This window comes from Belonocnema kinseyi, chromosome 9 (genome assembly GCF_010883055.1).
Source record: "Belonocnema kinseyi isolate 2016_QV_RU_SX_M_011 chromosome 9, B_treatae_v1, whole genome shotgun sequence".
In the NCBI taxonomy this organism is placed as follows: domain Eukaryota; kingdom Metazoa; phylum Arthropoda; class Insecta; order Hymenoptera; family Cynipidae; genus Belonocnema; species Belonocnema kinseyi.
Genome location: NC_046665.1, coordinates 5,626,038 through 5,643,606, shown reverse-complemented (window position 1 = coordinate 5,643,606; position 17,569 = coordinate 5,626,038). Strand labels below are relative to the sequence as shown.

Below are 17,569 nucleotides of genomic sequence, written 5' to 3'. Positions count from 1 at the left end.
TCTGTGGGTTTAACCATATTGCAAATACCTTTTATATTAACTCTTATTTTTCAAACTCCGTCAATAAAGCTTTTCATAAAGCTTACTTGCTTATTTTCTTTTTTTTAATGATTTCTATAGGAATTCTATATTCGAGCTACACTTTCATGGATTTTCGGAAGGTTGTTCAATTAATTTTCAGATAAGCTACATATTGTTCATTATATTTCAGATGATATAGTGCCGGCAATCCATGAAAAGAAGTTGGTACTCTATACTTCAGCCCTTTCCTCTAAATTTGGTTAGATACTTCAAATTGGGATTCTCTTACGTTAATTCTTATTAACAAATACACACTCTTACCTCATTTTCAGAACTCGATCTTACGTCAAGAGGTTAGTTGACGTTGAATTGATGCCTGGTAAAAGAGTGACAATTATTTTAGATACACCTCACAATATTTGTTATAAATATTATTTATGAAGGAACAACGTTCGCAAATTAAACCGTTTTAAAATTTCGTTATTTAATGTGAACAATTTTGAATGTGCAATCGTAGTAATAATAGTCTTAAAAATCATAATTTCATTTACTTAATATCAAGTGACATTTTACACTTGTTGTACATATACTGTTAGAAAAAAGTCGCTGAATCACACCGATAAGTGAATGTTTTTCGCTCTGCAACCGAAGCGTGTTATCCCACATCTGCATAGGTGCAAAGTTCGGTGTCGAACGTAAGAGCGTGCCATTTTCATCTCAGCCACTGCGATTATTGACAGTTCTTGCATCATTCTGGTGTTACATGTTACGTAGGCCAGCCTCGTGTAGAGCCGGAAATGCACGAGCAAGAACCTGAGCCCCCCGAATTCACGATTCATTTTCGGTGGCTAACTGGCTATTAGGAGGAGTTTTTAAGTAAACTGAATTTTGCAGGGTGTCAAGGGAATGAAAGTTCATCCAATTTTGCTATGTTATATCATTATAGAAAAATATAAAGAACTTAATTCTTATTAAACCTTCTTGCGCAATTTTGTTGCACAATTTTTTAAAAGTTTATGTTGGTCTACAAAATGTGATTTCAAATTTGCGTAAGTTTAACAGATATTAAGGAATTTTGAAACAATTTGAAAAAAAATAAAACTTGTGAAGATTTTTTTTGTTTAATTTTGTAAGGTTTCACGGAAATGAAAAAATTCTTTTAGGTTCCTAGCAATAATTAAAGTACATTTTTTATTGCCAGAAATTAATTTCAGGAGATTATTTTTAAACATTTCAAAACATTAAAAGAGATTTGAAAAATTATCAAAGTATCCAAAAAAGTTATAAGGCAATTTTTTTATTTTACAGGATTTAAAGAAATAAGTAAAAATCTCAATAATTTTTAAATATAAGAAGATTAAAAGATCTGACAAGATTAAAAAAAAAGAATAATTTTCCTAATATTTGTGTGAAAATTTTTAATGATTTTTTATTTTGAAAAATGAACTTTAGAAGAAAATTAAAGAAGACTTTTAAACACATTAAACGATTTTCTAAAATTTCAAGAAAGAGTGTTGAAGGTTTTAAAAGCAAAATGTTTCAATTCCCTCTGATTAAAAAGTTAAAAAAATGTAAATAATCGAATAAATTCAAGAAATATTTAGTAGAATTAATGAAATTCAAAAATAATTTAAACTTTAGAAGAGTTTCAGAACGTAGGATAAACTTATTTAAAAAACAGAACAATCTAAAAATTCTTGTAGGAGAAAAAAAAATGCGCCTGGAAATTGTGTACAATTGTCAGTTTCTTCTCAAGCTGAATCTCCGCTTTAATCGCAAGAGGTCCAATTATTTTCAATAAAAATAGGTAATGAAATAAATTCTGAAGAATTCAAAAAGAAAATACATTCCTGTATGTTTAAAGATATAATTTGTTTACTTAGGATAAGTTCTATGAAATTAAAAAAAAGTTTATTTTAAGTATATATAAAATTAGTTAAATTATTTCTAAAAATTGGAAACATTCAAGAATTGTAGTATTAAAATGCACTTAAAATTTAAGATTTTTGTATTAAATTTTGATAAGATATATATATATATATATATATGTGTGTGTGTAAAATAAATAAATTATAATAAAAGTCGATAAACGAAGCATTTTCACACTTTTGTTTGCGAAACAGGGATTCCTCAATTCTCATGTGTGAATAGTAAGGGAACTGATTTGTGTAAAATTTGACCCCCCCCCCCCAGTTTTTGTCAAATTTCCACGTTTTGAGACCCCCTGAATCCGAAAAACAGCTTTTTACGAATGTGTTTGTCTGTATGTATGTATGCCTGTTTGTATGTCTGTCAGTATGCCCATTAACTTTTGAAAAAAATTCAATCTGTCAGATTGGCTCGTTTAGTGTCCTAAACTAAAGTTCAAGTTCATTAGCCAGCTATTTTGTATAAAAATTCAAAAAGTGGGCACATTTTGAATATTTTTGAGGCTACTTTTCTTGAAATTCAGAAATTCTCTGTACGGTCATTCATACTATTCAAAAAGTAAGAGAATTTATCCTCATGCCTTTTTTATGGAATCAAAAATTTCCAGAGTTAGAGCATTTCCAATATTCCAAAAAACACACGAAAATAAATATTTTAAGCCAAATAACGCACAATATGAAAAAAACTCGAGAGAAGAAAAATGTTGGTTTTTGAATGCCCTACAAGATTATCACAACAACTTTTTGAATTTTCTTGGAAACACAAAAATTTAAATTTTAACAGCCTACAAAATAATGAAAAATCCAAAAATTACATTTTTCGGCCAAACTGTGCAAAATGCGGTAAAAATTCGACTACTAAATTGTTTTATATAGAATTAATCTTCTGATAAAAACTAAGTGTCACACGACAAAATGAATCATTTTTACTTTTAACTATGAAATAAACTCAAAGGATTCAATATACTTTATGGGTATTTTAATAATACGCGAATATTACACGAGGAGATACATTCATTAAATAATATAAAAATACACACACAAATCAATCTTAAAGAAAATAAGGAGACCGCTGTCTTAAGTTTTCAATTTTATAATTTTGACTCAATAGAGGTATTCAAGAACGACAATTTCCTTTCCTTTCCTTTTACCTTTCCTACAATTTTTAGTATAACCAGAAATATTTGGATTTTGCATCGAATTTCGAGTGATCGGGAAATTTCTAGTGTGTTTTCTCTTTTTGACAGTTTTAAGAAAGAGTCTTTCTTAGCTCTTTACTGGGAGGACTTTACTAAATTCAAAGATTAAAATATCCATTTAAGAGAACATGAGTAGAGATTCTAAGGAGTTTCTAGTTTCTAGTCGGGAGCTAGTCAGGTGACTCGCCTATCCTAGACGGGGCCTGATCGGGTACTAGTAGGGTTCATATGATAATGCATCCACGTGAAATATTAACCAAACTCCCCAAAATTTGTGGAACATCCCCTACAAGCGATTTAAGGAAAGCAAACGTTAGCTCACAAGACATTGACTGATCCTTCACATCTCTGTGGAAGATACCGTGCATCCTCTTATCGAGGAGCTGTTCACGAAAGTTTTTCTCTTGTGCTTTCTTAATCCGGGCTTTCAGGAGTGAGTACTCGAGATAGATTAGATTTGATGAATTTTGCTCACTCCTAATACTGAAGTCAAGTCCGAGTGTTTCAGCAGCCTCCTCCGCTGCTTTGTACAGAAATGCTCCTTTGCCCACTTTTTCGTGATTCCTAACCATTTTAAGAAGAAGGTCTCTTACATTTGCAACTCTATGTGCTGTACCCAGAATAATCCTGTTGTGAAGACATTCAAGACTTAATGTTCCGCAACCCTCTTGACGGCGTGAGATGTACAGTCGCGGAACGGAAGACTTAAGATGCATGCTTTTGTTCATGTGTATAACCTTTCTTGTCCCGATATCAAGAGATTTGAGCTCGTTCTTCGGCCATGGAACTACTCCAAATGAATAGAGTAGTACCGGAACAGCAAGCATGTTCGTTGCAGATAATTTGTTCCTCGCCGACAGATCGGAAGACCAAATCTGTCGGATGAGACGTTTGTATCTACTTCGGAGAGTATCATTTATAGATGTCACATCCTGAATGCGGCTCTGTAGCACGCTCAGGTATGTATAAGTCTCTCCAGCGCAAAGGTGTCGTATGGCCCTTCTATCAACGAGCTCAGAATCTTACGGGATGTATTAAGTTTTCCTCGCTTCAAATAAACCTTGGCGCATTTGTCTAACCCAAATTCCATTCCAATTTCCTTAATATATCGTTCGACAAAGCCCCAGAGCTAGATGCAGTTGCTCTCTGTTTTTAGCATCGATCTTAAGATCGTCCATGTAAAATACATGAGTGACCTTGTACTTTCGATCTGCAGGTTTGTGTATATGTATATGCACATGTGTATTTTTGTGTGTGTATATGAATATTTGTGCATACTTATTCTCTCTAGTCGCGACGCCTACAATGAAATTTGTTGTTAATGGTTCTTTTTTTTTTGTCAAAAATTATACTACCCGGTTCAAAATTGAATCATTTTCTTCAAAATTCGACAATTCTGTCAACATTCATCCTCTTCGTTTAAAAATTCTTTTTATTCGGTGGAGAATTCAACTTTTTTTTACTTGGGGGTACAAGTGTCTGATTGAAAACTGATCTGTTTTAGTTGCTTGACATTTTCTTTTCAAGTGAAAATCTATCTATATTGTTGAAAGTCCAACTGTTTTATCGAAATCAATTCTTTTTCTGGGTCTACATTTTATATTTCTCCAATTCTGCATATTTGGAATTGAAATTTTCTTGACTTTCAATATATATATGTGTGTATTTATGGGGTTTCGGAGAACCTTAAACAGGACGATTTTTAACGACTCTCGGATATGACGCAGTCGTAAGTCGACCCCTACATTATCTTGTATTTTCCTTAACAGTTCCGTGGAAAACTTGAAAGAGAGCGGTCTCTTATATACTCGGTTGGAGAAAAAGCTAAATAGAAAATTTTCAATTTGGTATAAATGCACTTTCTTAGAATTGTGCTTTGATATGCAGTTACTGGGAAATCCGGAAACGTACTTAAAGATAAGTAATTCATAGCAATTCATTATAATTTCACGATAAAAGAAAGAAAATAAAGGAAATTTAAACCTACAAACTAAAAATAACGGAAAGATTTTGAACCGCCGGCGGGGGGGGGGGGGGGGGGGGGGGGGGGGGGGGGGGGCTCGCTTGTCATTGTGAATTCAAAGATATAGGCCTCAAATAAACACACAAGAAAATATATATATATGTGTTAATATATGTATATGTGTGTGTGTGTGTGTGTGTATATATATGAATATGTGTGCAACTTATTCTTTCTAGTCGCGACGCCTACAATGAAATTTGTTGTTAATGGTTCGTTTTTTTTTTTGTCAAAAATTATACAACCCGGCACAAAATTGAATCATTTTCTTCAAAATTCGACAATTCTGTCAACATTCATCCCTTTCGTTTAAAACTTCTTTTTATTCGGTGGAGAATTCAATTTTTCTAAATTGGGGGTACAAGTGTCTGATTGAAAACTGATCTGTTTTAGTTGCTTGACATTTTCTTTTCAAGTGAAAATCTATCTATATTGTTGAAAGTCCCACTGTTTTATCGAAAATACCTGTTTTTGGCTGTGAGTCGGATTTGAATATTTTTTGAAAATTAGTCTTTTTGCTCTTTTTTTTTATTCTTTTTCTGGATCTACATTTTATATTTCTCCAATTCTACACATTTGGAATTGAAATTTTCTTGACTTTCAATATATATATGTGTGTATTTATGGGTTTTCGTAGAATCTTAAACAGGACGATTTTTAACGACTCTCGGATATGGCGCAGTCGTATGTCGACTCCTACATTATCTTGTATTTTCCTTAACAGTTCCGCGGCAAATTTGAAAGAGAGCGGTCTCTTATATCCTCGGTTGGAGAAAAAGCAAAATAGAAAATTTTCAATTTGGTATAAATGCACTCTTAAAATTGTGCTTTGATATGCAGTTACTGGGAAACCCGGAAACTTACTTAAAGATAAGTAATTCATAGCCATTCATTACAATTTCACGATAAAAGAAAGAAAACAAAGGAAATTTAAACCTACAAACTAAAAATAACGCCGAGATTTTGAACAGGGCGGGGGGGGAGGGGCTCTCTTTTCATTGTAAATTCAAAGATATAGGCCTAAAATAAATACACAAGAAAAGATATATATGTGTATATATATACATATATACATGTGTATATGCATATGTGTATTTTTGTGTGTGTATATCAATATGTGTGCATACTTATTCTTTCTATTCGCGACGCCTATAATGAAATTTGTTGTCGCTGGTTCTTTTTTTTGTCAAAAATTATACTGCCTGGCTCAAAATTGAATCATTTTCTTCAAAATTCGACAATTCTGTCAACATTCATTCTTTTCGTTTAAAAATTCTTTTCATTCGGTGGAAAATTCAATTTTTTTTAAATTGGGGGTACAAGTGTCTGATTGAAAACTGATCTGTTTTAGTTGCTTGACATTTCCTTCTCAAGTGAAAATCTATCTATATTGTTGAAAGTCCAACTGTTTTATCGAAAATACCTGTTTTTGGCTGTGATTCGGATTTGAATATTTCTTGAAAATTAGTCTTTTTGGTCTTTTTTTTTATTCTTTTTCTGGATCTACATTTTATATTTCTCCAATTCTGCACATTTGGAATTTAAATTTTCTTGACTTTCAATATATATATGTGTGTATTTATGGGTTTTCAGAGAATCTTAAACAGGACGATTTTTAACGACTCTCGGATATGACGCAGTCGTAAGTCGACCTCTACATTATCTTGTATTTTCCTTAACAGTTCCGTGGAAAATTTGAAAGAGAGCGGTCTCTTATATCCTCGGTTGGAGAAAAAGCAAAATAGAAAATTTTCAATTTGGTATAAATGCACTCTTAAAATTGTGTTTTGATATGCAGTTACTGGGAAACCCGGAAACGTACTTAAAGATAAGTATTTCATAGCAATTCATTATAATTTCACGATAAAAGAAAGAAAACAAAGGAAATTTAAACCTACAACCTAAAAATAACGCCGAGATTTTGAACCGTGGGTGGGGGGGGGGGGCTCTCTTGTCATTGTAAATTCAAAGATATAGGCCTAAAATAAACACACAAGAAAAGATATATGTGTGTATATATATATATATATATATGTGTGTGTATATGTATATGCACATGTTTGTGCGTGTGTGTGTGTGTGTGTGTGTGAATATGTGTGCATATTTATTCTTTCTAGTCTCGACGCCTATAATGAAATTTGTTGTTAATAGTTCTTTTTTTGTCAAAAATTATACTGCCTGGCTCAAAATTGAATCATTTTCTTCAAAATTCGACAATTCTGTCAACATTCATCCTTTTCGTTTAAAAATTCTTTTTATTCGGTGGAAAATTCAATTTTTTTTTAATTGGGGGTACAAGTGTCTGATTGAAAACTGATCTGTTTTAGTTGCTTGACATTTTCTTTTCAAGTGAAAATCTATCTATATTGTTGAAAGTCCAACTGTTTTATCGAAAATACCTGTTTTTGGCTGTGATTCGGATTTGAATATTTCTTGAAAATTAGTCTTTTTGGTGTTTTTTTAAATTCTTTTTCTGGGTCTACATTTTATATTTCTCCAATTCTGCACATTTGGAATTGAAATTTTCTTGACTTTCAATATATATATGTGTGTATTTATGGGGTTTCGGAGAATCTTAAACAGGACGATTTTTAACGACTCTCGGATATGATGCAGTCGTAAGTCGATCCCTACATTATCTTGTATTTTCCTTAACAGTTCCGTGGAAAACTTGAAAGAGAGCGGTCTCTTATATACTCGGTTGGAGAAAAAGCAAAATAGAAAATTTTCAATTTGGTATAAATGCACTTTCTTAAAATTGTGCTTTGATATGCAGTTACTGGGAAATCCGGAAACGTACTTAAAGATAGGTAATTCATAGCAATTCATTATAATTTCACGCCGGTTGATAGTGATCTTAGAGAAGTAAAAGACGCCTTCTGGGACACTTTAAATGACACAATAAACATCTGCGAACATGGGGAAAGAATAATTCTACTAGGAGACATGAACGGTTGGGTGGGCATCCAAAATCAGGATACAGAAAGAGTATTAGGTATATTTGGGGATCCAAGAACAAACTATAAAGGAGATAAATTAGTTGGTCTATGCTTAGAAAGGGATCTGTTTATTACAAATACTTGATTTAGGCATAAAATGATCCACATGTACACCTGGTCTAAAGGAAATAGCCGCTGTATAATTGACTTTGTTGTTGCGGATGAAAGACTTAGAGAGTTAGTCAAAGATACAAGGGTCATGAGGGGTCCTGAATGCAATACTGATCATTACCTTCTGATCTCAAAAATTAACTTAGGTCGGGGTTGGAGAAAAAAGAGATCCAAGAAAGCAAAAGAAACGCGAATCAAAATTGAGAACCTACAGAAACCGGATGTGCGAATAGATTTCCAAAATAAGATAATGGAAAGCATAGACAGGGCAACATGGGAGGACCGTATAAAAAACAAAGATTTAGAGGGCGCCTGGACAATGTTACGGGGTATCCTTGTTAGATGCACGATCGAAGTGTGTGGTACCGCAGTTGTAGGAAGAATGTCTGGTGATGTTTGGTGGAATGATGAAATTCAGGTTGCCCAAAAAGCAAAAAGAGAAGCGTACAAGAGGACGTTGAACATCGCAGGTCTTAGCAATGAGGTAATAAGTAGACGTAGAAATGATTATAGACGCGAAAACAGGTTACTTAAACGATTAGTTAAAGAAAGTAAAGATACAATTAGAGCAGAAGAAGAGATAAAAATACAAAACAACTTTGAAGGAAGCAGGAAACTACTTTACAAAAAAATGAAAGGAAACAAAAGTACAGAAATTGTCAACATGAGAAATAGTAGGGGGGAAATGGTATATGATGCAGATGGAATACTAGAGGCTTTCAGAGACTATTTTAGGAGACAATTCAGAGATGAAGCTATAGGACACCACAACTGCGATGTTGAACACGATGCGTTGGAAAACTCAATTGAAAAAGTCTGTGTCTGATAACAGAAAAAAGTTTGAGAGTAGGAAAAAAAGTTTTCTGTGCATTTGTTGACGTAGAAAAAGCTTTTGACGAGGTGGATAGATGTAAACTTTGGGAAGTTCTGAAAGAGTATGGAGTCAATGGATGGATCCTACAAGCTATAAAAACAATATATACAGGTAGCAAAGCGAGTGTAAGAGTGAATGGGAAACTGAGTGACTGTTTCGATATTACTCGAGGAGTTAGACAAGGATGCTTTATGTCTTCATGGTTATTTATATTATTTATGGACAAGTGTTTAAGAATGGCTCTCTTCGACGAAGAGGGTGTGGATCTCGAAACAGTAAGGGTACGTGGGCTAGCGTTTGTAGATGATAAGGTTGTTATGGCAGAGTCTATCGAAAATCTACAAAGAATGTTGAATAAACTAGATGCAAGCATGAAAAGCATGGACCTCAAAATTAACGCAAATAAAACGAAAACTATGGTGTTCGAAAGAAAGAGTGAGAAAACACTATGCAATATTTTATTAAATGATGACAGAATTGAACAATTTGATAAGTTCGTATACCTAGGTAGCTTATTTACTAGGGACGGGAAGATAGATGAGGAATTAGATAGACGAATAAATGAAGGTAAGAAGGTTATTGGTAGAGCAGTTCCCCTTATCAGAAGTAAAAATATATCAAATAAAGCTAAAATGGCAATACATAATTCTATATTTGTACCAACTGTACTATACGTTAGCGAGACATGGACTTATCAAGAAAAAGATAAGAGTAAAATTAACGCAATTGACATAATAAGCGCATAATTGCGCATAATAAGCGGGAAATCCCTAATGGACAAAGTAAGTAACGAGATAATTCTAAAAGAATGTGGTGCAGAAGAGACGCTAGTAGAGACATGGGAAAGAAATCGATTAAGATGATTCGGACATGTTGAGAGAATGCCAAATGAACGGCTAACGAAACAAGTGTATCAAGGTAAAGTAAATGGCAACGTGCCCAGAGGTAGACCGCGGAAAGAATGGTTAGAATGTTAAGAAGTCACAGAAACGCGAGAGCCTGCATGAAAAAATTCATGGACATAAAAGAAGCTAGAGAAGTATGCCAGGACAGGAAAGTATGGCGGCAAATAGTTAATAAAAAGAGGGTCAGTAGAGTGAATGACGCCTGAAACAAAGACCTTGGCTATTAATGGACCCAAGTGGGGAACCTTACATAACGACTTCGTGAGGTTCTTCGCTTGGGGTGATTGCTAGAGAGATTGATCATCAACCTGGGTCGGAGCAGAGTTGCGGAACGAACGTGTTATTTACTTAAATAACACGAGAATTATGGATCAATCTGAAAAATCTCTATCCTTTCCACACACTACTCCTTTCCCCTGCCGAGTGAGTCACGCCTACCCCCAAAGGGAAATGGATTAATGGTGTAATAATAATCTGTACAAATTTAGAGTCTTATGACTTTCGACAGACTTTTCACCTACATCTATATGTATCTTTTCCAATAAGATTACGTCTTTTTGAAGATTTTGATCGTTGTCATATGCTATCATATGCTACATTTTTTTAGTAATTGCATAATTTTGATAGATTCATTTTAAGGTTTAATAAATTTCTATTTGTTTAAACAATCTATATTGGCCCAAGCAGTTTACCTGGAAATGATCCATAGCGAGTATCAATTCTTACAATAGCCCCTGATTGTTGGACTGCTCGTAAAATTGCTAAAGAGTTTGAAAGTTCTACGCGAATGACGATGAAGGCAAAATAATGAAAAAAGAACAAGGTATTTTATCTATGCCAATTTCAAAAGCTGGTAAAATCTTACCATCAGATACTGTAGATAAGGTCATACGATTTTATGTGTCAGAAAAAAACAGTCGAATAATGTCAAATAAAAAAGAATGTGTAGCTATAAAAGAAAATGGCATAAAAAAAAGAAACCCAAAACATTTTCTCGTGTATGATTTATGCAAATTACATAAAAAATTTACAGGACTATATCCAGAAAACCCAATAGGTTTGAGTAAGTTTGCTGAGCTCAGACCAAAATGGTGCATACTGACTGGTGGTAAAGAAACACATAGTGTTTGTGTATTGAAACGGTTCAGCATTAAAATAATTTAAAAATTATTCAATCTGATAAAGAGTGGACGAGAAATAAAATATGTACGCCACTGAGGGGCCTGTGTAAATTCCCATGTGAAAGAATTATATAGGTCACACAGATAGCTGTGCGAAACAGGTGCCGTTGCGTGCGCAACCACTTGAGAAGTGGGGACGTAGCAGTCCGCGAGTACGAGACCAAAATCATCACCGAATTACATTAGGACATGTTTAGCGTGCGGCCCCATCTTTAATTCCGGTAGATTGTAGATCTACTAGGAATTCTGTTCTCCAGCGATCAAAGACATCTTTTCAGGTAACTAAAATTATAAATGATATGAAAGAAGAACGAAGTCCCGTCGTCAAATATAGCACTTTAATTTGCACGATATTGAGTCCGTGGATCATAATCGTTAAGTAATGAACGTTAACCGCAATTTGATTCTCGCTTCTGCGAGACTCATTCCTTCATAAATGCTAAGATGAAAACTCTTAAAATCGACGTAAGAATAGACACTGGATTTAGGGACAATTACTTATTTGAAGAATTTCTGTTAAATAATGACTTTAAAATAACAGGACTTAAAGTAGAAAAAAGGGAAGCTAATTTTAACGTAGATTGGGAACCAGTATTTGTGAACACATTTTCTTTCCTTTTAATCGTTAATAACCAATCGACTTTTTTGCTACAAATTTAACTGCAAAAATAGATAAAAAAGTAAGCAGTTTAAATGAAAAGTGCGACGCTCAATGCAAGTATTTGAAAGAAAATATAACTGATGTTGAACAGAAAGTAAACTCATTAACGAAAGCGAGCGAAGAAATGCATGAAAATCATGCCGAGCTACTCATTGCAAATATGCAAAATAGAAAGCGATTACAGGATATAGAGGAACAACAATTCACTCTAGAAACGCGTGTAGATAGGAATATAGGGCCGGGCATTGCTAAAATACTCTGGTTGAAAAACTATACGGTTCCAAAATTTTCTGGTAGGGAAGGTAGGGCTGGAGAGTGGTGGAATATGATCCGAGAAGACACTATTTATGATCCACAAAATTTCAGAGAGAAATTATTGAGAAATTTTGGAATGATGACATAAGATTTCAAATAGGGAAAGCTTTGCAATGTGGGCATTACTTACCGGGAAAATTATCAAGGTCGGAATATGCGACCCGAATGATCAATAACGCAAAAGATCTTATTCCACCACCCTCGGAAAGCGAAAAGGCATGAATCATAAGAAGCACAAATACAAAAGAGGAACTAACTGAGTTTTTGGAAGCATTGGACCAAGCTGGCACAGTAAATTATTCCGAACATTATTCACCACGCCCAAATTGAGCATGTAATCAAAATCAATATAACCGACAACCAAATTTCCATCGTGATAGTAGATATAACTTTCGAGAAAACAATAGAGAAAAATATCAGTCATTCACAAGAACATCAATCTAAAAATAATTTTGAGCAGGATCAACGAAGATCAAATTTCGATAATTATCAGTCTAAATACCAAAATAATTATTCAGAAAGGAATTGCGATTATGATCGATAAAATCGATACGACAATGACAATCAAAATCGTTATAACCGCGAACGTTATGACGCCAAAAACCGAGGGTTTGAAAATCGAGTGATGACAATAAGAGTATAAGTAGAATAGACGTGACGAATAAAATACCCCACAATAATTATGGAAATAAGCGTGTACGTGGCTTAGAAAATTATGTCGAAAATTAAGATTTTTCAAATGGTCACGATGACTCGGGAAATGCCCGAGCCTCGATTTGGTAAATGTGGTATGATAGAGGCAAATCCGGGGCCTAATAATTAAAAAAAAACCTCTTCCAGTAGATATGCGCGGAGACCATTTAGAATATTAAAATAATGAAATAACTAGAAATCTTGATAAGTGTCTAGTACCAATGTTTGTTATAAACAAAATGAAAGATGAAATTGAAAAATTACTAGAATTAGGAATCATCCAACGATCAAATAGTCCATATGTAAATCCGTAGGTAATAATCACGAAAAAGATGGATGAATTCGAATATGCCTAGATGCACGTAAATTAAATGAATTAATGACCAACGATTACGAATGCGCTGAAACAACCAAGGTTCTGTTTCTGAGATATGCTGGAACAAAAGTATGGTCAACCTTAGATCTTGTTAGTAGTTTTTGGCAGGTACCATTGCACCCGAACTCAATAAAGTATACGGGGTTCTTACACGAGGGAAAATGCTACGTATTCAGAGTCACAGCATTCGGATTAAAAACGAGCACAGCGACTCTATTAAGGGCTCTAGATATAGTTTTGAAGAGAATAGGAGATTTCGTAATCGACGACATGCTATGTACTTCGCAAAAAATCACTTAACACCTAAGTCATCTAGAACTACTATTCAGACGCCTATAGGACCACAATGTAACGGTCAGTTTTGAAAAGCCTCACTTTTTCCGCCCAGAATTAAAATTTCTAGGGCATATTCTAACGCCTTTGGGAATCAAACCCGACCCAGGTAAAATCCAAGTCATCCATGAATTCCTAACACCTAGGAATTTAAAGAACTGAGAGGATTTCTAGGGCTGATAAATTACTACACTAAGTTTACAAATGAACATGCGAAAGAAATAGTTCCACTACTGCAACTATTAAGAGGTCGAAAAAAATGGATTTGGATCTTAGAACAATATGATGCGTTTAAAAGACTAAAAGTATTGTTCTGTGAATTCGTGATTCTCACGTATCCGGACCTCAGCAAGCCTTTCTACCTACAAACGGACGCCAGTGACGTAGCGTTAGGTGCAGTTCTCTATCAAACCAATGAAATGAAAGAACATCTGACCATATCATTTGCAAGTCGAACATTAAAGATGTCTGAATTATCATATTATACCACAGAAAAGGAATTGCCCGCAATTGTATGGGCACTTGTGTAGTTCAGATCCTATGTCTTAGGTGGTCATTTTATTTGAATGAAGGAAAAATTTTCTTGTATTCACTAGCAAAGGGGCCCTCATCAGAGCTGCGAGAGCAATCGAAAAACTTCTTGAACGAAAAAACAAGACCCTATTCTACAAAAGAGATTTCAAGAAATCCAAAATATGGAAAAACTGAAAAAATAGTTACAGATCACGGGACGCAATTCATATGTGGCAAATAACTTGATAAATTAAAGAAAGAGGGAATCACCGCAGTATTCTCATCGATAAGACACCTACCAAGTAACATAGTCGAAAGAATACATCGTGATTTGTCAAGATTTTTTAGAACACTCATAAAAGAACGACATAACACTTGGTGGAGCTGGATACGCATAATAGAAAATTGCATGAACGAGACACATCATGAGACAACCGAATTTACACCGATTAAAAATCAGTTAAACATCAAGCCTATAAGAGTCTGGGGAAACTGGCTAAATCTACTCCCATCCATAAATAAAATGGGTTATGAAAGAAAAAGAAAAATGACAGAGGAAAACATTATCTGAAAGGGTAAAAGAATAACTGAGATATTCAATCGAAAACACAAAATCACGAAATTGAATGTTGGAGACAAAGTGCTGTTGAAACTTTTAAATGAATCAGACAAAAGCAATAAAATATTGGCAAAATTTCTGCAAATCTATGACAGACCTTATGAAATAAGAAAAGAAATAAGACCAGGCACATTTACCCTGTGGGATCCTGAAAAAGATTAAGAGAAAGGAATGTATCACTCTCAGGATCTAAGAAGATACATCCAAAGATAACAAGATGAAAACTGTGAACCCTCAATAACCCTAAGAAATTTAGTGAAGTAACCTAGATTAAAAATTAAGAATACGTCTACGCCATGGAATTAGCGAAAGATAAGTAGATATAAGCGAATATCATATTCAAAAACAGAAAGAGCATAGAAAATAAGTATAAGCACGTAGCTAGGAATAGTAAATGAGATTGTAAAAACTGTAAAATTAGGGCTTAGAAAAATAAGAATAACGGTACCTATCATAAATGCACACAAAAATATTCATTAATTTTGCAACAAAAAAAGAAATGACAAATAAAAAAATAAAATTAAAATAAAATAAAATGAATGAATGAAAAAAAACATTATAGTCAGAACAAAAGAAAAAAAGTAAAACAAAAAACAAATTCGAAAAGAATAAAAAAACATATCCTTAGACAGTAAAGGAATAGAAAAGAATTAGAAACTATAAGAAAGAAAAAGAAATAGAACAATTAGAGAAAAGAAAAACTCTACAAGATAAAAAAAAATTAGATATAAGAAGAGTAATTAGAAGTCATATGGAAAACAAATGTACTAAGAAAGCGAAAATAAGATAAAAGAGACCGAAAACAATGTCACCAAATATAAGATATACAAATGGGAAAAAAAGAAAGCATAACGATGATTCGAAATAAATGCGTGAAGTTTCAGTATCAGTCTGGCTTTCGATCCAGCAGGACCGCGTTAGTGAAATTGAAAGCTAGAAGTATATCAGTGTTAAATTCTAAAAAAATTCAAGGAAGCTTAGAAAAAGGAAATGGAATTGCAACATCAAAAACAGGTAAATAAAAGCGATCAAAGACAGCTTTTCAGGTAGCCACACGCATGGCAGTAGGAAGGATTACGAGATATTTTTAATGGATCCAGAAATTTAATTGAAAAAAATAAAACGAGTTGGATCACTAAAGGGAGTAAAGAGTGTTGGGAATCGTTCTTTTGGTGCTCGTGCGTTTTCACATGATATGTCGGGGTGCATACTTTCGAGCAGTGGACCGGAAACATCAAGCTTTTCCTTCCTTTTTAACCCATTTTCTTGGGGGTTTAGAAAGGCTGGCACAGTTGGCTCAGAAAGAACTCACACGGTTGACATTAACGTGGTTGTGCGGTATTTCGGTACGTGGGTTTTTGATGCGTTGTTGGTTTGTCCAGCGATCTCATTGAATTTTTAACCCGTTATCACACGTGGGTTTATTCAGTTATTTCGTGATGAACGTGAATACCACCAGATCGCAAATCCATGAAAAATTAATCAATCATCTATCATGGATTAATTAAAATTGTGACCAGCAAGAAAATTTTATGAGACTTAGGGATTGAGAAAATCCTCAAAATGGACGCTAAAATTTTCTATTCGATCAGTACCGAGCATTCATAGCTAGAAGTCTATATTAAATACCGTTTAAAGTTCTAATATTTCGTCTTTATGAGATTTTCTGCAATTGAAAATTATTCACTTTATCGACATCGCCTATTTCAAAGCTATTTTCGGTTTCCTTATTATTTAAATGAATGTTTGAAGGCACGTGATTTCTCAGTTTGAGTGTGTATGATAGCCTCGTCGCTTGAGAAAACCAGTGTGTGAGCAGTAGTTAATCGCGACAGATCGTTGTCCGATCTTTTCGGATCAGTAAAGTGATTAACTCAATAAAGACATTAAACCTTAAATCACACTGTATTGGATGGTATTGGATCCGCCATGTATGGTTTCAGTAACCTACCATGTGATCTTTTGAAGGGTGTGTAGTAGCTACAATTTGGGTAAAAAACAATCCAACCGCATTGCTTTTTTTAATTTTAACAAGCATCTAAATCTGTACTCTTGATATTTTTGGGGTTTCTGGCCAGCATATTGGTGTCGCCCTCTTGAAATTTTTTAATGCGTCACGTTATATTTTAAAGAGTACACGAATACGAACAATTTGAGCTCTCACATGTTTTTCTTGAACTCTTCAGTTTTTGGCCATAGGGGTTCCCTGGTGGATCGAAGGAACCGAATGGAACCTCTAAAAAGTGCCCATTCGGTTCCTTTTAAAAAAACTAAAAAAAAAAAGACAGGAAAATCAACTTTTAAATTCTTCAAATTCAGATTCTACGTTAAAATTTGCATTAGAAACTCACGCAGTAATCGCAATACTTTTTCTTGCAGCGTTAAAAACTTTAATACATGTCATTTACATGTTAAATTTAAGAATTTTGTCTGGATGCTAGCGCCACGTAGTGGAAACCTCAGTCAACAACGCTGCGATGCAAGTTAGAGAAGTTTATTTTTAAATTTCGCGCGCAAAATACTACTTGAGCTATTATAGATGTGCTTAAAGTCGCCTTCAGCAGAATTTAATGACATTTTTTTGCATTTTTAACGCTGCAAAAAAAAGTATTGCGATTACTCCGTGAGTTTCTAATAGAAAGTTTAACGTAGAATCCGAATTTCAACAGTTTAAAAGTTGATCTTGCTGTTTTTTTGAGTTTTTTAAAAAGGAACCAAATGGGGTCTTTACGGGTAATTTGTAGATGCTCCATTCGGTTCCTACGGTCAGCCAGGGTGTCCCGGTTGACGTTGAATGGGCCATAAATTTATCTATCTATCT

The 17,569-nt window shown here is 34.0% G+C and overlaps 1 long non-coding RNA gene across 2 annotated transcripts in view; it reads right to left on the bottom strand.

Moving 5' to 3' along the window:
* The window catches only part of LOC117179761, a 71,927-nt gene that overhangs the window by 53,640 nt on the left and 718 nt on the right, over positions 1 to 17,569 (bottom strand). The window contains exon 1 of one of the 2 annotated variants that reach the window (XR_004467954.1): positions 343 to 457. The exons of the other annotated variant lie outside the window; for it this stretch is intronic. This is a non-coding gene — a long non-coding RNA (uncharacterized LOC117179761). Of the gene's footprint in view, positions 1 to 342; positions 458 to 17,569 lie in introns of those variants that run through there. 2 annotated transcript variants of the gene reach the window in all.